This window comes from Haemaphysalis longicornis, unplaced genomic scaffold (assembly GCF_048455015.1).
Source record: "Haemaphysalis longicornis isolate Haplotype H1 unplaced genomic scaffold, Haemaphysalis longicornis Haplotype H1 scaffold_1, whole genome shotgun sequence".
Taxonomy (NCBI): Eukaryota; Metazoa; Arthropoda; class Arachnida; order Ixodida; family Ixodidae; genus Haemaphysalis; species Haemaphysalis longicornis.
Genome location: NW_027526203.1, coordinates 429,137,409 through 429,161,948, shown reverse-complemented (window position 1 = coordinate 429,161,948; position 24,540 = coordinate 429,137,409). Strand labels below are relative to the sequence as shown.

Below are 24,540 nucleotides of genomic sequence, written 5' to 3'. Positions count from 1 at the left end.
CCTGCACTACGGCGCGCCTCATCACCCGCGTTGCGTCGGCGTGTTAAACCCTACAATCAATCAAATCAATTATTATTAACTAATGCTGTCGTATAATAGGTTTATCATATTACCAAGGCTGTGTTCCAGCAACCCTTTTCCCTAATACACAACATAATCGTGAACAGGCCTCCGCTTACGCTCTGTTCGTTGTCTTCATTGACCAATAAGCATGATCATTTGAACGATAAAAGCAACTCTAGGAAATCCAACCGTCTGCGCCGTCGACAGACCACCAACAGCGGCACATAAATTCGAAGAGCGCGACGTGCGATTACACGTATCATTTTGACAGAACGATGACGCGGCACTTTTTTCCCGAGAAAACACGCAGCGGACCAATGATGACACAGCAGCGGGGCGCGCTGAGCAACGCCCGTGCTCCCCGCACCTCGCGGCCGGTGCTGCCAGCAGTGCTGCTGGCGGCGCAAGCGTCCTCTGTAGCAGCGGCGGACAAAAGCGCGAACAGTGAAATGCTGGTCGTGTCACGCACGCGTAGACGCAAGCTATCTCGAACCGGTGTCCCCGATAGGCGTCGTCCGTGCAGCCCACGGCATGCCTCTTGAGTGTTATAGACAAGTGTGTTGTCGTCTGTACGTTATATTTTAGGGGCGAAACCTCTTAGGGGCTGGCTATTGGCGCCTCCTGCCGTCGTCGTCGTCGTAATAGTCGTCTATGTAGACGCGGTACTAACACACCGGGGAAACTCGTTTACACCTCGCGCAAGAACGTCATCATCATCATCACTAGCCTATCTACGCCCTCTGCAGGGCAAAGGCCTTTCCCATTAATCTTCAATTGCCCCGGTCCTGTGCTAACTGCGACTAATTTATCCCCACAAACTTCTTGATCTCATCTGCTCATCTAACTTTCTGCCGCCCCCTGCTACGCTTGCCTTCTCTAGTCTGTTACCCTTAAGGACCAACGGTTATCTTGCCTTCGCATTACATGCCATGCTCAAGTCCATTTCTTCTTTTTAATTTCTACTAATATGTCCTTAACACGCGTTTGTTCCCTGACCCACTCCGCTCTCTTCTTGTCCCTTAATGTTACACCTATCATCTTCCGTTCCATTGCCCGCTGAGTCGCCCTGAATTTAAGTTGAACCCTCTTAGTAAGTCTCCAAGTTTCTGCCCCGTAGGTAAGTACCGGTAAGATGAAGCTGTCACACACTTTCTTCTTCAGGGACAATGGTAAGCTGCCATTCATTACCTGAGAATGCCTCCACCCCATTCCACTCCACCCCATTCTTATCCTCCTAGTTATGGTTGGGATCCGGGGTCACAATTTGGCCTAAGTGGGTATATTCGCTTACCACTTCCACTGCCTCGCCACCTATCTCAAACCGCTGTGCTGTCCCGGGGTTATTGATCATTACTTTAGTTTTCTGCATATTAATTTTCAGGCCCACGGTTCTACTCTGTTTGTCCAGTGTGGTGAGCATGCTTTGTAAAGCGCAAGAACGTAACGCGTACCAAAAAAACACCGGGACCCTCGTTTACGCCTCACGCTGGAGCGCTTCGTATCGCGTACTAAAAAATCACAAAGTCACTCGTTTACGCCTCGCGCTAGAGAGCTTCGTGCTTCAAAGGCAAGAGACTTTTACAGCAGAGCTGTATACCTATGCCCCCCAACGTTTTCGTCTCCGTGGGCAAGAAGTCCAAGGCGCCAAAAATACACTTATACCCTGCATGCTTCGCCCCTCCCCACGTTTCACGTTAGTGGATACGACGGCCCGGGATGTTTATATATATATTGAGGTTGTTCGATCCATGTTAGGTTCGTTCTTGCTGCTATTTATTTCAGTTCGGGTGGTTTTGTGTGCTTTATATTGGCTTATGCTGTGATATAGCCCCCATAGCCAGCTCACATGCTGGCCGGATGTGCCTACTAGGAAACGCATATACTTGTGCGCTCTCGATTGACGTCATTCTAACGAGGGCGCAGCTATTGGCCGCTGATGGGTAATCACTTGTGCAGGCGTTTATTATGTCATGAGAATAAACATAGTAACCAATGGTGGTATCAGATTTTTGAACATCAACAAAATTGATTGATTAAAGCAAGCAAAAGAGATTCTATCTTGGTGCCCAAACGGCTGTGCGGCTTCGCCCTAAGCAGATGTCCACTAGCCTAAGTGGACTGATATCTATACTGTTTAGCCCACGTTGATGTGAGCTTTCCTACACCTCACCCTCAATGTTCCTGTAGTGGGGAGACCCAGGAATGATGTCATCTTCCTGAATCATCACGTCTATCTTCAACATGCCATAGCTTGATTAAAACAGTCACAGCAAACGTCTTGCGTGGAGCCTCTGAAGTTGTTGAAAATGATTAGCTGTCGCCCTGCCAAAGTGCAATACTACATCGACTTTTCCGAAACACCGGAACCTCAGCATGTAGGCCAGCGCAGCTACCGCAACAGCCGTTTAGACAGCAGTCTCCCCCTTCCTCCTTGCACGACTCCCGCCCACATTGGACCAGTGAGAACTATAGTTTAAGTTCTGCGTGAGGGTAAAGTTTAAGGCATAACGGCCTGGGGCACGATACCCGAGGAACCCTTGACGGCGCTTAGCATTCCAACGCTTCGTGAATCGCTTCAGAATTAATCGACTACAGCTGTTTCTGACAAACATCGACCGAGTGCAAGCCTGTTAATGGGAATTAGTGCGCCCACAGAAAAGCTAACGGCTCATATATGGTGTGCCGCAATTTGCTTGCCAAAGTCGAACAACCCAGCCTTCCACAGAAAGACCTCCGTCTCGGTCTCGCAACTCGCCGGAGTTCTCTCCGCATTTGTGTATGTGTTCACTGTGCTGCGCGATAATCCCACAACATTCCCTAACGCCTCTGAGTGTAAAGTAGTGCCCCTGAGCCTCGCCAACTGTCGTTTATCCCTCAGCACCGAAAGCCGCCGACGTCACTGCCGTCGCCCGCTCTGTACACACGAACCGTGGAGGGAAGAAATTATGAGGCTGTTCATATTCGTACTCCACGATTGCTCCGTGGTCCGCTGCCGGGTATGAGGTTGCCGCCTCGATCGACGGGATTTAGATGGGTTCGAGGTACCCATCTAAACGAACCTGCAAGAATTCGCAAGTGCTACTTCGGGCTTGCGAAAACTTGCGGCACACATCAATGGCCTAATGATGCCAGGAGAAAATTGGGATGCAAACTTGCAATACAGCTCTGAAGAATGGCTTCTGACAATTTAAAAAAAAATAGAAATACGCTTCCGAACATTAAATTCAGCGCCTTTCCACTCTAAGGTGGACGTCCAGCAGGGCTATTCGTGGGTTATTGGTTGACCACAAACTCCCACTTAAACTGCGCCGTCGCGCCGGAAAGCTTTTAGAATTCAGGGGTATTGTAGCCACCCACGCCAACATCTCGCGTTTTACGCCTCGAGGTATTCGGGGTCCCGACAGGCGTCTCGTTTGCGCTTGCCGTTTGCGGCGCGATCGTCGTCAATGGTCTCCTTCCGCCGCTATCGCTCCCATTGCAACCTTTTTGTGTGTGTGTGTGTGTGTGAGCAGGCTTCACGGGGCAAAACATAACGCGCGAAAGCCAGCTTTAAAAAAGTTTACAGCAATCTATTTAAAGTTCGCTTCACTTCTAAACAAAGATGCATTGCTGTGAAGACATTTTTAGGGGCAATGTAAGCCCTCTTAAACCGAACTATGCAGGCCCTAGGACGTTCTTTTGTGTGTGTTTTTAGGGCGCAGCCCTTTCGCGGCCGTCTCCGGGCTGAGCCGGGTTCTCATCGTAACCGAATGAACGATGGCAAGACCGAATAGCGAAAGCAAAGGAGGAGAGCGTCGCGAAGACAATAGTGAAAGAAAGCAAAGGAGGAAAGTGTCGCGAAATTGTGAGGGGAGGGCTCTCCGAATGTGTGTGGTGGGTGAGGGGAGGTGGCAGTATGCTGTGCCCGCACGAGACGCTCGTCTGTGCGACGCTGGCGAAAACGTGAGGGGGGCGTGCGCGTGGCGATGGTGTGTGTTCCCTGCCTAAGACGTGGGTCACGGTCCCTTCCTTAGACGCACTTCGCGGAGCCGACGCAGAGGCTACCCACGAGTGAGTGCTGTCTAAGCGCATTGCTGCTGCGCCCAAATAGAGCATTAGGGAGTATCGCAATCGCCAGCCATTTTTTTGTTCTTTTTTGTTGGTCTAGGCTAGGTCTGTCGCCGGAGACGATCTGGTGCGGCACTTGCAAACCAACGCCGCATTTTACATGGATTATGTTCAGAAGAGAGGAATGGGTGCTTTTTTCAAGGCGAAAGCCGGAAATGTCCCATTCTGCGACAAACCATCGCTGTAGTTGTTGTCCGGTACAGCAAAATCGCCGCCACTGTAAAAATTATAAAGAAATTCAGCTACCTTAGCAATTGAGATTCTAATACGGAGGAAACAGCGGAGCTGCTTGTCTTCACTAGCTTTAACTTGGCCTTCCATAGGTCTGCCCATCTTATGGGTGGATCGGACACTGATGCAGACGAGCTAGCGCACGTCGTCCCCCTCAACTATGATAACACCTCCACGTCAGAGCTTACGTCATCACTAGGCGTAGCCAATCCCCAACGCTCGATTCCCCACCCGAACATCTGCGCCGCGACGCCCACTCCCCACACCTGCTCGTCGGCTCCTTGCCTCCTCGCCACTTTCCCTCGCACTTTTTGGCCTTGCATTTTCCTCCTCGCCACTTCGCAGCGCCGAGTCTTGAGCGACGCCAGGCACGGATGGAACTCAAACTTAAACGTTTCCGCTGTTAAAACACATCTGGGTTCGTGTGGGGCTTCAACCCGGGTTTCCAGAGTAGGAGCCGAGTGCGTTACCCTCCACTTTGTTAGTGGCGGAACACGAGTTCCTAACCCGTGCCGTGTGATGCGGGAATGTGACGGCGCGTGAGCGGAACAGGTGCACGCCAGCCACGGACAGCTATGAAGCTGGGGAAGCTGTCGCGAACTGTGTGGCCAGTCTACCTGTCGAACTAATTCGCTTCAAGAGCCGAAGAAAAGCAATTGAAGGAAAAGACGCAAACGCGATGTTGCAGTAAGCTTTCGCCTTCAAAGCATGAGCAGCAGACTTGAGTGGCCTAGGTGTCTTTTTTTTTTTCTGTTGTAAGCAACAGATATACGAACAAATCTCGGAACAAATGGTTCCGAAACAAACGATCCCAACTCCAAAGTAGAAAAAAAACGGTCCCAGAATATATGATTCCGGTTTTAACCCCGAAAAACAAGTTCCCGTCAAAAACGTTCGACGTACTCCTTTTTTTTTTACGAAATAAGGCATACTGGACCATGGCGCTGTGTACGCTGTGAAAAAATATATGCATAAAACGATCCGTCTATTTTAATACATTTTGTATAATAAAAGACGTGTGAAAGAAAAATTTGTTACGTGCTCGTACCGACCTGTGCAATTCCAAAGGCTGTGCGAGACGTGTAGGAATTTGGCGAATTGGTAAGCGTTCATTTTAACACAGCGTGAAAGACGTGACAACATGCAAAGAATTACGCAGGACGAGCCCTGACACCAGGTTAACCAGTGTTCATAACAAATACCTTCCCAGCTACCAACTCCTCGACAACTTTAAAAAGATAAACAAAATCAAGTTGCTTGTATCAGGGAATAAGAACAAGAAAAAAAAAAACAATATGCGGCTTTTATTCGCAGGGTAAGGGTGCCGATAGAAGCAGTTGTTTCTTCTGCTCTTATTCCTCTTCCCGGTGATTTTATTTCTTTGTCCTGCACTGCCTGTTTTTCAATACAGTCATTTCATTCAGAGCCAGGGCTGACCCTGTGTAATTATTTTCCAAGCTGTTCAGTCTTTTGGCTGTGCTAACGATGAGTTTTCCCAGACGTCAGCAGCTTGAAAAGTGTTAATGAATTCCTGTTGCGGAAAAAGCCGGCAAATTGGGGTCGTCATAATCATAGATAAATGTACTAATTTATTCTTAAATTACAAATTGAAGCAGCTAAGTCCTAGCATGACGTACACACTCAACTTTCTTACACCCTTTTCGGCCGACAAATGTTTAAAAATCTTGTCCCATGACGCACAGTTTTAAAAGTTGTTTGTATAGTGGCCAAGCTAGAAAATGGTGTAAGGTTGCTTAACACCGTAAAATAAGGGTGTGGGCAGCGCAGCTACACGTGACAATGTGGAATGGGTAGGCGCGCAGCATGACATACAGACACATTAAACACGCACAAGTCACACTTGAACCACAAATGAATTGAGAAAGAAAATCAACGGGATGCATGGGAGCGAGTACATACTTACTTAAAAATACATGTACTCATTTTGCTTTTATAGCCAGCAGAGGAAAGTACTCCGATGGAGTCGGTGGGCTTGTCGCAAAAATCAGATATTTTAGCGCTCATTTTGAAATTATGCATTTTAATGTGGGCATATACAAGTCAGCATGCGGATTTGCAAGAAATTTTTAATCGTGAAGTGATTATATGTTCAATAAGCCCCAGAATTTTATTAAATACCAAACGCCTATACCCCCCCCCATTTCAACACCCACGAAGAAGGCGGTTCATTATTTCAATACTCTTTGTCCCACACGGGTGTAAAGCTGGAAATTAGGGTATTGAATACTAAAAAAAAAGGTGTGAAAGTCCACCAACTAAAAAAGGGGGTATTTAAAACCTCCAACTTTGGAGCTATTTTATACCCGATTACACTGGTGGCCTGAACGTTTTCTACAAGCAAGCAGGGGGAGGTTTTGTACACGATGATGTTTAAAATAATATGAACTGAGATAATTTATTAGCAGCGGAGCTGTTTAAGCTTGAGCTAGGTATGGTGGGCTTAGCAGAAAAAATACCGAGAAAAGAGGTGCGCCGCCTGTAAAGGCTACACCACCGCAGATAGGGTATTATAACAGTGAAGCCGGCTGTCTAGCATGTTCGAGTGTGAGCACAAGGGGCTCATGCGTATGCACCCCTCTTACTATACCATGTTAAGGGTACTAGTACTTTTGGGATACTAAGGCGCAAAAAAAATGGCCCAGCTTGCGCTAGTGGTGCAAGGTCGGAGAAGCAGCGGACCTGGGGGTCAACCCAGCCGGTTTCCCCCTTGGATCCGCTGTCAGTGTGGGGGACACACTGGAACAGCTTTGAAAAATCCGGCTAACCTTGGCCTCATTTTTCAGCACATAGCCTAGCCTGGCAAGAAAATCACAAAACCTAACGAAACTTACCGAAGCCTAGCAAAACTTTGCAAAACTTAGCAACACTGGAAGAAGCTAGGTCGACCCCTAGCTCCGCTGTTTTGTTGGTTACTTTTTTTTTACAACTCAACACTTACTTCACGCCCTTTCGACACCCTACAGAAAACCATGGGTGTTTCAGTCGGTCAACCCCCTTTTCGGCCCACAAAGAGAGTGTAAAGCTACAAATTAGGGTGTTGGAATCTAAGAAAAATGGCGTGATGACTTTCCAACACCCTTATTTATTCCACTTACACTGCACCTTATTTAGATAATAAAGGCGTAAAAAATTTAAGTGTGTATTTATAGTTTTCTTAATTTTAAAGGTTTAAATTGACGTTTCACGTGCCAAAGCTAAACATGGGCCACGAGGCACACCGTATATATGGAAACTAGCGATCATTGCAGACAAAGAATTTTTTTTTTGTGCGTATGAGCATTTCTTACGAGGTGGGGAGGAGGGTATGAGGGGATGTCTTGTACATCACAGTGCAATTATACATGCATGCATGGCCTTAATCAATCAACAGCTGAAAAACTTTTCCACACCCTTTAAACACCCTACCAAAAACCAAGGGCGTTGAATTTGGTCAACACCCTTTTTTCAACACAAAAAGGGTGTAGAGCTACAAATGGGGGTGTTGATATTCAAGAAAAAGGGTGTAATGGCCTCCCAACACTGTTTTTCCACTTATGCTACACCCTTTGTGGCCAAAAAGGGTGTGAAACGTTTCGTGTGTAGATATTTACTTGTGCAAAACACCTGTAGGGATTGTGCGCGTGTGACAATTTCACTAGACCGCTGTAATCAGTTACTTTCCCTTACATTACGTGTGTGTATCCAGGTTTGTGGCATGTAAAATGTGTCAATGGCTGTAAATCATTTTCTATTGTTTATAAATATCGAGCAAGTATAAGGAAAGGGTCTTGTTTGAAACACAATTTCTTCATTTGTTTCAACCTTTAAAAGGCATCCGAAGGTCGCCATTTTAATCGCGAAATCGCTAGAGTACCCCTTCACGACAACGTATACCAAATATTCCACCTCTGCGTAAAGCACGGGCCGCACAAACACGCAAAAAAGATTGTTTCTTTCTTTCCTTGCTTACCTACGGCTTTCTCGCCGCCATACTGCCGCGCTCTTGCGTTAATTTCGGGCTCTGACGCAGCCTCTATGACGCACGAAGCACTGAACAGTACGGCGGCGCTATTGGCGGGCCCCTTTAAATGCTGTAGCCAATCGGCGTTTTCGGCTTTAGGGGAAACGCGGGTGCCGTTCCGGCGAGCGGCGCCCCGGCACCGGCGGTACGATAGGGACGAATGCCGATCGTCGCTATCCGTAACATGAGCTTAGCTGAGTTTGTACATATAGCGCGTCGTTTACAAGGTATGAATAACGCTGAGAAACACGGAGACCCTCTGCAGGCCGAAACGCCGCTACACGCGCGACAACGGCAAGCATCTGCCTGCACGGTGGATTCATATGGACAAGGAGCCCACTCCGTGGTGTATGCATGATCCGGCATACACCGCAGCAGCTAAAGCTTGTCACCGCCCGCCAGAGCGGGATTTCTGAAAATCTGTTTATAAATGCGTGAGAGGGGTTGATTTGTGCAGTGAAAGATTGATCTGGTCATCGTCGTCGGAACGGCTTCGTAAAGCGGCGACTGTATAACTGCGGCGATGCTAAACCTTTTCTGAGCGTCGGCCTCGGAGGGACCTGTTAGCCGCGACAGCGCCGCATGCGGAAACGCTAGCGTGTTGCTAGTCGTCGGTGTAAATCTTCAATTACTGTCGTGACCGAGCATGTTGTGTTTGGGACCTCCCTATCTGGCCTTTAAACGCTCGTTTCCCCTATTCTAAAACTGACGTGCCGACGCGGACGCGGCCGACGCAAGGAGACTGGCCGCCGAGGGCAGTTTGAGCGGGCCGACCGGCCCCACTTGGCAGTAGTAGAAGATGCCTGCGCGTCGGCGGCAAAAATAAAAAAAAAAACAAAAAAAAGAAGAAAGCTTGACGTACCGCCGAGCGGAGCCAATGGCTGCGCGCCTCTCGAAACTTACCCAGTTTCTCTAGGTGGTCTTTCGCCTGGTCGGTGACATCACAGCTTCCACAGTGCTTTGGAGGCGTGATGAGAGGGCAAGAGGACCAGGCCTTATTGCTGGTTCTTTTCAATGAACCATAACTCGGCTAATACCCAACGCTTTCAAACCAATTTAACCGCAGGACGTTCCTTGGATGGTACTCCAGTGATTGCGCACGTAAAATCGCAATCTTTGGAACCCTTTTTAGGGCCCCTTTAAAATGACACCCACTATCCCGCCTGTAGGGAAGAGAGTAAGTGATGCGACTAATCCTACTTGCTCCCTTCGCCCTCGAAATCAGCTAAAATTAATTGTCTAATTAGGAAAATTTATAAAACAGCGCTGCAGGTATCTCAGAGCACATCCACTGTCCGCCTTGAATAACTTGGGGTCTTTAATACCGCCTAAGAGTTGATTGAGAGGCAGCTCTTGAATCAGCTCACTCGTCTCACAGCCACGCTTTCAGGCAGAATGCTTCTCGGACGGCTGCGCCTTGACAGCTAATTCTGCACCCGACGTTTCATCGAGCGCGCAGGGAGCACAGGACGAGGACGTTAACCAAGCGGTACCCAATCCCCCCTCCTCTGTCTACGTTGACGCTGCGAGATACAGGAGCCGTGAAGCTTATGCGGTAGCGCTCATTAATGGCCCTGACGCCCCTCCGTTTGTTTCCCTTACTCTGCACACTCACTCCCCGGCGACCGCGGAAGAGGCCTCGGCAGTAGCGCTAGACTTCACCCTCAGGCCTCCCCCCTCCATCGTAATCTCCGATTCCAGAACGGCCGTTCAAAATTTCGCCAAAGGAATGATTTCGCCTTTGGCCCTCAAAATCCTTCTTCAAAATTCTCCCACCACCCCAGTCGAGCTGGTATGGGCTCCGGCCCGTACGGGTGTGGGGGACATAGGGCCGCTGGAGAGCTCACCGTCCGAGCTGGTCCTGGCCTTGAGCCCTTCCACGGAGCCCTACCAACCCGCGACAGACTTGGTACCTTCCACAACATAATCTCGCACTACCGCCTCCCTCGCCGCCAACTACCCCCAGCCGCTCCGACCTTCTCCAATGAAGAGGAACGCCTATGGCGACTCACCCAGACACACGCACTCCCCTGCCGATATCGACTTCACCTAATCTACCCTTCTTTGTACCCCACCCCTTTGTGCCCCGACTGCGGGTCCCTCGATACCCAAGACCACTGCATGTGGCAGTGCCCCCAAAACCCATTCCCCCCTTTCACAGACGGAGAGCACTGAGAGAAGGCGTTGTGCAGCTCGGACCGTGAGGTCCAGGCTAAGGTCATCCAGCGAGCTGCAATGGTCACCGGCCGGTTACCACCGCCGGTCACCCGCCACCCAGACTAGCCTCATAAGGCTCAAATAAAGTCTCTCTCTCTCTCTCTCTCTCTCTCTCTCTCTCTCTCTCTCTCTCTCTCTCTCTCTCTCTCTCTCTCTCTCTCTCTCTCTCTCTCTCTCTCTCTCTCTCTCTCTCTCTCTCTCTCTCTCTCTCTCTCTCTCTCTCTCTCTCTCTCTCTCTCGCCTGTATTCAAAATATATAAGGGGGACTTTGAAGAAAAAAAAAAACGAAGTTGGGCTAAATAGCCAGATTGGCATCCTCATAAAACGAATATACCAGTATCTGGGGCAGCACCTTCAAAATATTCGCGTAAATAATCAAAACATGAAGCTATCAATCACCCAACAGAGATTACGTAAACGGCGACTGAGCGGATGTGCCAAGAGTCACGTGAGGAACCACAAAATGAGAAGCACGCACACGTCCAAGAAACATGTAAAATATTTTTTTGCACGTTAACTTCCGTAAGTCATAAACGATTATAAATGTATTGGTAGAATTCAAGCCGCGCCGACATTCGCAAGCTGCCAAGCCGCGGTGCCGGTGGTGGTTGCGATGGTTATTGCAGGTTAGTCGTAGTCACATGCCTGTTATATCGTGTACATCATGGTGGCAAGTATCCCGTCAGCCTTTCCGGTTCCGCTCTTCTGTGGACACTAATTTGCGTCTGATGGAACGAGCTTTTTGCTCCCTCACGTAGCCCTGTCTACCCGAACGAAGTTTTGCAGCCAGGCCGGGGGCCGAAGCTGTGTGTGTGTTGTGGTCGCGTTCGCTTCGCGATGAAATGCGACGGCGTGCTCCTACGGGTTGACTGTGCTTACTATGTTGAAATTACCACTAGCGACGATTCCGCCCCGCACCGGGTATGTAGAGCTTGCGCGATTTTTAAAAACCTTCTTGGCTCGCGCCGGAGTGAAGGGACCTGCTCGCCCCCTTAAATTGCAAGTGAGTGCTACCCTAACGACGGGCAGGGGGCAGTCGATCGCCTGTTAATTCCGCGCTTCGGTCTCAAAGCGCATGCCGTTAGGATGTACTTGTTCGAAACCATTTCTTGAGTGTCTTGAAGTTGAATAAAATGTGTGCGCCAAACGGGGTATTTTGATTCAGGACGTTGTGTGCTGCTATGCTTGCACTACGGTGTGTAATTAGGTAAAATTATATTTGTATCATGTTACGCACGTTTTTAAAGCAATATGTATACATAAGAAACTTTATTTGCACTAGTCAAAAGCACAGAGTAACCTCCGTGCCCCATCAGTCGACCGGGATCCCTTGGGACACGGCGGCTTCGAAGGCGAGACCGATGACTGCGCTGAGTGCAAAGCTTTCTAGCTCTACCAGCCAACGGTTATTTCATGGTGTGCGGGACAACAAACTCCCAACGTGGCGGAGGAGGCGGCGGGGGAAAAGGGGGGTGGAGACGGCGGAGGTTTTTCACTCACGAAGGACACTGTAGATGGCAAGGCGAATTTACTCAGCGTTCCCCGCGCGGAAGTGCCTGCTCGCCTGCGGCAGCGTCGATGGCACAGCTGTGTCGTCTGCTTTAGCGACGGTTGTTTTGGGCCTGTTTTGGCGCAGCTTCGCGCCCATTGCCTTCGCATGGCTTGATTAACTTGTTCAACAGCACCTCCAGGGTAACCAGCACCCTACGGAATTAAGTGGTCGTACGGCAAACATACGTTAACGATTGATTTGCATGGCGGGAAAACAAAATGTGCAAACCACATAGGGACATCTGGCCGATAGGGAAACGCTACCTTGTGCGCACTGCTTGCCACGAATGGGACTCCGTTTTCTAAATTGGTGAATACCAATTCGGGTGTGTTTTAAGAGGCATTGCAAAAGGCAAAAGTAGCAACTGGTTCGAATAAATAGCGCTTATGAAAGCCCCTCAGCTTTCTCGCAAGTCTCAAACTTACTAAACTAACCAGTTTAAATCTGTATAAATGGGAATCACTAAGCTAACATACCGAATTTTTTCGGTGTCTGCGCTTGTGTCGCGCGGTGGTGTAGCCCCAAGCTAGCACATCAGGTTCCGCTGTCTCACCCTTCGAAAGACTCTCCTCTCCATTTTCTTTCTCCCGACTCATGGCCGGCTACAGAGGCGGCGTCCGCCGCTCTAGCCCGGCCGTGGCCGACGCTCCTGCTGCGTTCGGGACGCCGCCCACGCGAATTCCAGGTAACGGCTGGCAGATGCTCTGGTTTCACTCTTTGTCGAGCCACGTGTGCGCATTCAAGTGACGCCGCATGGACAGTTGTTGTGGGCGTCGTTTAAAGCTATGCTTTCCAACCACCTTTACAGCGTGGATTGGAGCCATTTTTTTCCTTCCATACTGGCGCAATGGCGTTTGTTAGTAGTGGTTTGGGCGCTCGTAAAAGCTCTAGGCACACTTCTGGCAGATGGGCTAATACGCAACTCGCTTCGCAAAACATTCAACAGATGGCACAGTAAGTTTTACCTCATCGCGACGGATAACTGACGAAATGGTCTACTGAAACTCACGCCGCGGTGCCGATGTACCGGGCCGCAAAAATTTAGCGTTGCACGATGTTACAAGGTAAACTAACAGATGGCGCCACGTCATCAAGCCGAGGGCATCAAAGCGACTAAAACCCGACTATTCATAACGAGAATGCAAATAAAAATATGGCAGCATCTCCACTCCGTGGATGATGGCGAGGGTGCGGAGTACGGGGACTCGAAATGACATCCAAGTTTCGACCCGAGTGACATCCGATTTGCGCCCCGAGCGTCATTCGATTATAGCCGTGAGTTGCACCTTGATTATTCCCTAAATGAAACTTCAACTCACGACTCAAATCGAATTTCGCTTGATTTTCGCTTGATGGTGGTGTGCGCGCGGATGGACGCGGACGGACGTTCGGAGGTCCTAAGGTACTCCGCACCGTTACAGGCGAGAAAGTAAGTGGTTTGACTCTCCGCTACTGACTCACGGTCGTAGCCCAATGGGTAAGACGATACTAACTCTGTCTGCACTCTAAGAAAAAATGGTGTGGTAGCTTCTCCCTTAAGGGTGAAACAGGAATGTATCATATATTGCTCCCTGAAAGGTAGAAAGATTATCCCTTTAAGAGGGAGGAGCGCGTTTCTACCCCTAGGAGTGGAGGAAGATTTCCCCCTTTCGTGAGCTAATGGAGGAGCGTTCCCTCCCTGGCAGCGTCACCCAAGCAACGCTTGTTATGCGAGAAAGGCCTAGCGAGCTGATCGGTTTGAGGATCGAGGAAGTACACATACGTAGGTTACTGTGGTTGTGTGCGCTTAAAATTCGCTAAAATAACCAATAAATTACCTACCGAGCACCAGAACTGCGGTTAGCAAGCGATCTCGCCAATCGTATATGCGCGACTTCTTGCATTCGTCTCGCTGCGCGACCCGCCCCGCCTACGCGTTCAGAGCGAACGCGCCGCCGTAAACACAGTAGAAGTCATACCGATTGCTTTCAAAATGCGGCCTTTATTTCCGAAAGGCTCGTAACCCCGCCGTTCACCGCACACGAGATCACAAGCATCCAATGCGGCCGTTTGAGAACAACCAGTTGTTGTTAGTCGTCTTACCTTGCTACAACCGATGCATCAAAACGCGGATCGTCTGCAGTCGTAAATATCAGCGAAAAGTCAATGCAGGCGACACGAAAAGCGTATCTGTCGCTGTCGCATCCTCGACAATGCTCGCTTTCTAGCCTGCTCGAAGTAAAGCAATCGTAAACGTTTTAAAATGACCGATAGATGACGCAAAAAAAGTAGGGGTGGGGAGGGGCAGCTACTAAGCATCACCATCAGTGGGCACTTACATCAAGGCGTTTCCTTGTTTTCCTTTACGGATAACGTATATTATTATAGCAATTATAGCCAACATCACGGAGGCCGCATTTGGGCGGGCACATATTGGGAAGAAACATAGCACAAATCGACATACATACACAGCACAGCGAAAGGCACTGCCAACGCGCAATACACGCAACACACAACATCGCAAGCATAATACACGTATACACCACCACATATAGTACAGTTTTTACATGTCCGCATGATCACAAGCCACTAAACATCGATATGGCCGCAAAGTATTCATAACCCTGATCGCCGAGAATGCAGGTAGGAACAGTGAGATCGTTGCTTGTTTCGATAACCCACGGTAGTGCGTGAGCCTTAGGTGGGTTTTGTTATTTCATAAAATGTAACCCGTGAAATTGCAAACTTTTATTATTTTGTCGTTTTGTAAGAAGCAGTAAAATATCTCAAAGAAGAAAAAACGTTTCACGAAGCAGTATGGCAGGTATGTTTGGGTAATGGCACTCATTGCCTCGCCTTCGCTCTTTTAGCGTAGAGCGCACCGCTGGTCTGGCAACCATTCAGCCAAAATGTTACCGAGTGGGGGCTTTTTGCTGTTGGTAACTGATGCGCTGCGTTCCGTGCTCGTTGACGAAAAAAGGGGCAGTTTGTTATCATCGCTGACCTCTTTTACCCTTGGGCGTCAGTATAAAACGTCCACAAATGCAGTGGTAACGTTGAACAGGGCGCAGGCGAGTCGCCCACAGCAAGCATGCAGCGGTGCCCACAGAATGTGCTTCAAACACACGGCTGGCGAGCCGTGCGTTAGCGTGGCGGCCACATAGTAATAATAAAAAAGAAAGACAGCGAGAAAACAAGCAAGCAGCACACCGCAGGGGAGGTGTTGCTCATAGTCGTCGTATGCGCCCGATCGGCGAAAGCCACAGTGCAACGATGAACGGTTTCGTTTTCGGCGTCGGCGCCGACAGCAGATTGCAGACGACAGGGGAGAATATTTCCTCCCCCTTTTCGGTGTTTCGCAGAGGCCGTACAGAGGGCGCTACGTGTAATTAGCTAAAGGGAGAATTTCGCTGGTTCGGGGGAGAAAACCTTCGATTTCCTCCCTTTTTCTACCCTTTTTTCTTAGAGTGTGGTCTACCAGACACAGGCTGGAATCCTGCATGTGCCTGTCTGATTTTTTGCGATTGTAAATGCTATGCGAACGGGCGCTGCCGGACATTGTGACGTCCTAAGGTACTCCGCACCTAAAAATTCCCCTGTCACCGTTCTCGCTGCATGCACTGTCCGCTACACGCATTGCAGGTAAAATAAAAGGCCGCGAGGCACATTCACAGCCATCATACCACTATCTCACGTCCCGTGCGGCACCAATATTACCGCACACAGAGTGGCAGGTATGGCGGTCAAGTTGTTTAGTCGCATGCGCCGAGTGCGCGTCGAGTGGCTCCTGCGGCCGCGATGGTTGGTCGGTAGGTTTTAGTTTTTCTGATAGCCCACACCGCTGTCTCACTCTCTTCCGGGATCCGTTCACGTCACGCGAAACGTCATGAAATGGCGCGAGGAATGAAATGCGTTTTTCAGTTGGTAATTTCTCGGCAACTGTAGCATCTTTCGCCGTCAAATAAACGCTGAGAAGGCTTCGGGGCAGTTGAACTTTCGCCTGAGCCCAACTTGCTAGTTGCCTTCAGTGTCCCTTCAAACCCGAAAACGAAGGACCATGGCTACATATCCATCATCCTTATTTTTCAAAATAACACTCAACGCAAAGTAACTATTTCTTTTAACTGAAAGATCACACGTTTTCTAGCTCTTTCGTCTCTTTTTGAAGGCCAACGAAGACTTGTTTGCTCAGAAAAAATAAATAAAGCTGACATTTCTCTCTTCCGTTTTCGATTGATTGATTGTAGGGTTTAACTCGCCGACGCAACGAGGGCGATGAGGCACGCCGTAGTTGAGGGCTCCGGATTATTTTTGACCACCTGGGGATCTTTAACGTGCGCCGAAATCTCGTACCCAAGGACGTTTTTGCTTTTCGCGTCCATCAGAAAAGCGGCCGCCGCGACCGGGGATTGAACCCGCGACCTCGTGCTCAGCAGCGCAACGCCTTATATATAGCCACTGAGCCACCGCGGCGGGTCCAAGGACTCCTGGCGGGTTTCTCAAAAAATGTAGTGAATGCATTGAAATTTCTCGAAGTGCTTTTCTCGCTGGAATACACTTTTCAAACAGTACATAACTCTCTGCCATTTTCCGTCCCCGTTACAGGCACAGTTATAAAGTTCCCAGGCCAAGCCGAGGCCTATTTCTCAATTTTACTCAATCTTCGCCATCTTCCTCGTTGCCTTTCTCACTGGACTTTATTTCTGTTGGAAATATTGGAAGCCAGTCTGAAAAGGCTTTATTGACGCGGTCTTTGTATGTGTGGCGCCCAGGCAAAGCCAGCAATCATGCTCGGCCCCTCACGCCGCCCCTCGCGAAACTTTCTCGGGAGGAACTGCTGCCTGGTGGCGGGTGTAGAAAATGCACTCGCAATTAGTTAATCAATTTGACGGCCGTCTGGTTTCAAGTGGATTGCGCTGATACCTAATTCTGCCAGTGGCTGTCGCGTGTAATGTGCTGGTTTTAAGCAAGTATGGTAGGGTGTCGAGTTCAACAGCGTGTAAGTTTTCGCTCAGTGTGAATGCAAGGTGAAACATTTAAACGAAATCGTAACTGAAACAAAACCCACCGCCTGTACTGAGGCATCCTTCTTTATATTGTTTGCCAGCTGAGCTTTGTGCCTTAAACAGAACAATATCATAAAAAGTACCCACATACATTTATATTACACTTACATGTCACCACCTCCATGTTTGTCTCAGAAAAACGCTTAAACAAGCTCCAACAATCCCGGTTCACCATTGAGGATTCGTGATGTCACAAATGTAGTGCGGGAAAGTGTGCGCTTAATAAGGAAACCTTGCAATATTTTTTTTTCCACTTTTTATTGTTACTTTTTATATTATTGTATTACTTTACTTCTTTTTAATATTTCAAGATATTGCTGCTATACCTCCATTAGATAATTTAGAATCTTTCTCAAAATACTTCTCTCTCTCTTCCTCGGCCCAGGAATTCTTTGCGCGTTGAGTGACGTAATTCGAGCTATGTCGCGGCGATTTCCTTTCCTTTGCAGCAATAAACGCACTCGATAGCCGCTTTAAAAAATCCCAATAAAAGCGGCGCAGAAACTGGAAGACGTCTCTGCTGCGACGAGCGAATCATGCAGTGCCGCTTTGTGCTGGTGATAACTATATGTTTTGGAGTGCCTCCAGGCACGAAGAGCGAAAGCGTTTAGCAGCAGTGTTGCAGGGTCCCTTTAACTCAGAAAATTGCCAAAGCGTGTTCCACACTTTGGGTGTTTTGTGCGTTAATAAGCAACCACTGCTACTGTGAGTTCTATATTTGCCTCCACGACACTCTAATCTACACATAGAGGCCAACTTTCTAGCCACAAGGAGCTACGCCTACGAGCATCAACACTGGGCCGTCCAGCAGGTCCTGCGGGTGCTTGAAAGGCATGAGACTCGCGAGTTGGCAACGGCGAGCTCACGCCTCAGCTGAGTAGCCACCAGGACGACGCCGAGGCCCGCGGCGCGGCGCGTAAAAACGTCGTTCTGCCAGCTTAAATAAAGTTTGTTCAAACAATCAATCAATTACACTTTAGTGCCCCTTCAAATGAGGAATGCTTTTTTGAGTTGAAAAAAAAAAACATCCAACATATTTCAATAATTTTGACACTTTATTCGTATTTGCAACAGAATCGCTCTATTGTTATGAGTACTTGATCTCTCAGTTTTCCATTATGGACAGGATTGGCGCTGAACTGGCGCCTTGCCTAAAGGAGCCAGAGTACGAAAGCGCCGCCTATGATTTTTTCCTCAATGTGACGAAATGCCACTGGTTTGTATTATGCTGCCACCACTGCCCAGGCCACCGGGGAGCGAGAGCAGGGGGGAGGAGGGGGAGCGTTCCTGCGAACTGCGGAATGGCCCGAGCCGTCGTTAACCGTGACGTTACCCTGGACCGAGCTCTCGGTAAACACCGAAGAGGTAGGTTGACCTCACAGTAAAAAGGCAAGGAACAAAAATCCGAGATAAGAACAGCAGCTTGGGCATCGAACGACATTTGAGATCCGTGACCCGATAAATTCGTCCAGCCAGCGCCGTGAGCCCTCCGTCAACTTCGGGCCCAGCCCTCTTTCCTTTTTTCCTTTCTCCCTGCGCTTGTGTGTTTAAGAGAAGTCATTACTTCTTCGTAGGTGATTAGAAGGAGGGAGGCAATCAGAGAGCGCGACACGAGAGTGACTCCGGCCGGGGAAGGGAAGGCGGAGGGGGGGCAGAGGTGGTGACCGTTAAGAGGGCTCTGGCCGACTATCATTCGACTCGGGCCGCCATTTGCTTTCGCGCCGTTTTCTTGCTTCGCTTAGCTGCTCGCTCGTTTCCAGAGTTCTACGACATTAGCGTATGGTGGCAGGGCTGCCTGTTGTTCGGGGGAGTAGCGCCTTAACGACGCTTTCGCCGGCCGGCGTCGTTCTGGGCCCGGGAGGAGCGTGCGACGTTCGGGTCTCGCACGGGACGCCTGCGTGGGAGAAGCCTCTTTACGTGAGCAGGCCATTCAGGGCGTTTGTTTCGACCAGAGCAGCGGCGGACAAGAGCAGATCCACAGCGGCGGATGATTAGGAGGGGCGCCCGCGTTGGTTACCGCCGGTGCCATCATCAGCGCGTCCTGATGGTGGCCGGACTTGAGTCATTAGCGGTGCGCGTCGTCGTCGTCGTCACGGCGGCGCTCGGCAGCCTTGACCCCCATCGGCTGACTCGGGGAATGTGCGGTGCACGCCACGGGGGGCTCTGTTTGCCCCGCCAGACGGATGGACAGCCGCCCCGGGACGGGCTTAATTACTGCCGATGCGATCGCATGCGTAATTAAGGGGTGAACGCCGGCGCCAAGTGCACTCTCGCCGCAAGGTGAGCCGAACGAGACAGTCGACGCGGCACCCCGCATGGACGGGACGCTTCACAAGAGGCGGGGGGCTGCCTGCAATTACAGATCGTTGCGCCGGCCGGAAGGCGTGCGTCCTTTGTTTGCTTGCAGGACAGCTGCTGTCGCACCGATTGCTGCCAGGGATGCGTTTCCAGAGAACGCCGCCGCCACGCTGCGAAGGCAGCCGCGGTGTGATCAACTCGCGCTGCGTGAACGGTCACGATGCGGCTGCTGCTGCGACCGGCGACAGCGACGGGCCTCGCCGTGCGCGACGTGGAGTTATTTTCTCCAGTAAGCAAAAACGAGGCGGAGGCGGTGGCGGGGGTGCTAGAGAGGGAAATATGAGGCACCCATTTCACGTGCTCTCTTGGCCGTTCGAAGGTGCCGAGGAATTTGACGACAAATGAGGCCTCCCAATAATATACTGGTGATATATTCCAGGGAGATAAAAATAAGGGAAATAAAAACACGGCACACTTAGAAAGTTGATGCTTGGGCGAGTTGGTGTTCCATAATCTTGAATTCACAGCGCAAACAAGAAACGAGGACGATAGGTGTGTCGTGTGTCGTGCTCTCCCTATCGTCCTCGTTTCTTGTTTGCGCTGTGAATTCAATACTTAGAAAACCATCCAGATTTTTGTTTATGAGGTTAAGATCACGCATTTAAATGTAAACGGATATTCCCTTAATCAGTATACCAGTTTTGTGTTGCGGGTTTGTAAAATTATTGGAAGATGTCCTATGACTATGCACTTTCCTGCGATTTTATCAAAGCCACTTGTCCGTGTGTACGGCGCAGAGTGTGGGTATGTCCGGATGTTGATCGGTAGAGTACCTCTTCATCGTACCATGTTCACGATGAATGGAGGAACATCGTCATGCTGTTCCCGCAAGTAGAAGTGACATGGCATGTCTCTGGAGGACGCGATGAAATTACTCTGTTTCTCACGAGCAGAGGGATCAAGTTCCTTAAAACTTTTGTACGCGAGAGTGAGTAGCGGAATGAAGTTTTACTGCCCTTTATACTGAATTCGGCAAACAGTATTTATCGCGTAGGGAAACCACATGCAATTTTTCCACCATTGTCACACTGGTCTAATTGCTGCAAAGGTGTGCCAACATTTCCTTGAGGCGAAGCTTCACTTGCCTCTCTCGCGGCCTTTTGAGGGGCTGCTGCTGGTTGCTGTTCCCCTGGCCGAATGCGCCGCTCGAGCCCGGCGGCTTCTCCTCGCCCGCTGTTCCGGTGGCGAGAAGGAGCATCCTGGGTTTCTCACAAAACCCCCAGGTGGCACGGTGGTATCTGCAAACGTAGAGTTCCTGTATATCGCGTAGCGCGCAACTCTGCTCCCCTAGGGGAGCTATATACAGGAACTCTATGCAAAAGCCGCCGCCAGCCACCGATGCGTCGGAAGGACGCGTGAACATGCGCCAGCACGGTTGCTCAAAAACGCTCCCCCAGCGTTCAGGGCATCCAGGCCCGAAAAAAAGTGTCACGCACAACAAAAACGTCCTCGCTAACAGCGAAACGTGGCGCAGGCCTCGAATGCATGCATGTTGGGTATGCGGGCTCGAATACGTGAACCATGGCAACAGCGCGTGGCGGTAACGATAGACGACGAGCGCAGTTGTAATACGCCCAGAAGTGATGAGCGAAGAAAAATTTCCCACGCGCTTTCGTCGCAACCCAGTTTTGTCATGACGCCCGTGAAATTATTTCAAACGCCGTTCAGAACACTGGCTTTGATGGCGGTATAAAAATCTTCGAAAGCTTCGCTTTGCGTCGATTCCTACGTATGTGTGGGGCCGGACTTTCTTTTTTTTTTTCCTTTTTGAAAGGATTCTCCTTACTGGAAAGAACTGCCCTTTGATCATTCCCTCAACTCCATTCCGACCACGAAGGACACGTGTTCTCACCGAAAAAATGGCACAGATATATGGGCATGCAAATTTCCCCACTTGGCGAAGAAAAACAAAGTAATCAGTGTATAAACTCCTCGCTAGCATTCAAGCCGCGCAATCGAACGAATTGAGATGCCCCAATATCACTACACAGTCCTATTGATTGCTGGTTGCTTTTTTCGGCGGCCGCGAATCACAAAAACTATAGCCCCTGTGAGGTCGCGAGGGCAGGGCGAGAAGAAGTCCGATGAGTCACCCCTCTTTCATTAGTTCTCTTTATTATCAGCCTTAATTGTTTAAAGTTCGGGATTAAATTAGCATCATTGTTATTCTGGTGTGGCAGTGTTTCGAAGGAAACGAAGTTGTATTTTGTCATTATGTTTCCTTGCAGGTTAACATACAGTTGGTAAGTTTTTCCTGCTAGCAACGTTCTGCGCAGGAGCGCCTTTAGAAACATATAAAAGGATTATCCATCTGCGTTTACACACGTGTGTTCAAATTATTTTTACAGCGGAACAGTCTTGCGCTAGCCTCTGACCGAAATTGCGTGCGTCTATCGGGTCGCGTTGGCAAAGAATCGCACGCGCTTGTTTCAGAGTTAGTGTGAGATACCCTTTACCTCTCAATCTGATGTAGGTATAATGAAGGGGGGGGGGGGGGGGGGGGAGCCGCGTATCTGCTCCTTTCGTTGCAAATGTCGCCGAAAGACGATAGTCGAATGGCGCCCCTAGCGAGTAAATGCCTCCCTTCTCTTTCCCGCTCACCTCTCATGCTTTTCCTGTCCCTTCTCGTTCCTCCCAAGGTATCACTCTAGAGGTTTGCGCGAGTCAATTTAAATTTACCGCGTTCCACTGCTCCAAGTGGGGTGTCTCGATGCCAGCGCTGCTGTACGGCGGAGGCGCGCGTGAATTGAGGCACCCTATAGAATTGAGGCGCCTGACTTAGACTTTTAGATTTGGCTGTGAGTATATAAGACTGTTGCGGAGCTTTCGTTTCGCTTTGGTCGGGTGGCTGAATCGAATCACAGACAGACAGACAGACGTACAAGCAGACCAAAATTTCTGCGTTTAAGTAGCCCAAGAAAGACTATCGTCTTTGAAAAACATACTGAAATTGGCCGCTATTTCATTACGCCTAGTTTCATTCACCTGTCATAATTAGCTTAGCTCACAGTGAAGCTGAAAACGTAGCAGAATTCCCGTCTGCTGCCAATACGTGGCGGGAGTAAGCTTACAGAAAACAGACGCAATTCTTGTTTTATCGAAACTATTCCGAAACAGATTAAATGAGAATTAGTTTAGAATTTATTCTAACGGAGCAATGTGTATGTCTTCATTCTATCAATGTAGTAAGTCACCATAGATAACTCAATACAGTTATCCACCAATACAGCTTCGCTGATCTTCCATCTTCGCAGTGTGTGGGAGGGCTCTAAATTAAAAGAAAAATGAAACTGACGAAGCAAATTAGCCCAATCTAATTTATTATGTCCCTAAATGCTTCCCACGAATTCATTTTGATTAGTTTTCGTTTTAATACTGAATTAGCATTTCCCCCCTTTAAAGCATGATCGCAAAACCTGGTTCAATAATGCTGCACGCGTTGAAGGGAACGGATAGCGTGCGTACTCAAGCAAATCAAGCGCTACAGGACATCAAAGCAGAAAGCGCGCGTGACATCTCCCTGGCAAAATAGAGCGCTTCCACTGAGGAAGAAAAATAAGAGAGCGGGCCACTGGTAGACTAGAAACTGGGAAAAAGGGATCGGGAACAAGGGGCGAATGCGCTCGTACCCATGGCAACTGGAGGGGTTCCGTAGGCGCACCTCATCGAGCGCTTCCTACGCTCCCATTAGAGGGATTTCAAACCGGCAATGATATATGCCCAATTTTACCGCTTTTGTGCGCGTGTGACTGGGAAGCCATCCCGGCGGCATTGGGTCAGGATCAGGGCGCGTGGGCTGCGGCTCTCGGAATAAGCGCAGCTGCGGGCCGTAGTGACTCTCGACGTATGCCCCAAGATGAGACGGTCCGCTGCTGCTGCTGCTGCACGATGACGCCAACTGGCACGGGGCTCGACACCACCAGTGGCGACACCCGTTTGCTTGCGTGAGCATTTTTCGGACTTTGGGACAGTTACTAGGGACGACTACGAATTCAAAACCCGGCAGACTTGCATCGAAATGTAAAATCCCTGAGGTCACTGTAGTCGTCGTTGATGGTTTCATTGTTTTCTTTTTATGTAATGATTGGATCACTGTATACTGGCCATTGTAACTAATGCCGTCACCAAACGAAGCAAAAAATCCGACCACAAAAGGAAAGTCACGAATGTGTCCGCAATACTCGCAAAAAAGCGCTCGCACCCCAATAACGTTCGAAACGGCGCACAGCAAAACTGAGCACTATCTCCGGAACGTTCTCACTGCACCCCTATAGCCGTTATGTCCGAAAGTCAATCGAAGGGCCAATAAGCAAAAATGTACAAAATGCGTGAATGAAACCAAGCATATGAGCTTGGTGTGCTACGAAAGCTTCTGATGTGAGTGCTTTAACGTGCCTCTGTTTTATAGGACACATCGAAACAACTTACCAGCCATGCACGGTGCGTGAGGGTCCTCATACACCTCGTTAAACAGAACGAGTGCATATTGACGGGGCACATGCGCATACAAAAAATTAACACCAAGAAATAACCCCCCCCCCCCCTTGCATCTTATTAAGAACAGTTTGAGACCCCGTACTTGTGCGAAAGTAATGAGTCCTGCTTTGTTTCGTAAATATTGTGGCTTCTCCCCGGCCCCCCTCCTCTGGCATATAACACCGGCAGCACTCTTCAATAAAGTAAAAATGAATAAAAAGCGAACGTCGGGTCACAGCGGACTTGAACGCAGAGGGCGTTCTTAAACACGAGGAAACGACATATAGGCCAGTCACAAAAGCCACAATGAGCACTTATATGTCTTGCGGGTGTTTATTTTTATTACTAATAAAAGTACGTAACCTAAATCATCTTCGCGCTTTCGCGTATCTATCTCATTATCTTTCTGTTTACTGCAAACCGCGATGTGCAATTTTGTGACCTGAATAAAATTTCACTTACATTAGGCT

At 49.3% G+C, this 24,540-nt stretch overlaps 1 pseudogene; it reads right to left on the bottom strand.

The window, feature by feature from the left end:
* The window catches only part of LOC144161949 (aurora kinase A-B-like), a 46,327-nt pseudogene extending 25,535 nt beyond the window's left edge, over positions 1-20,792 (bottom strand).
* Between the last annotated feature and the right edge of the window lie 3,748 nt (positions 20,793-24,540).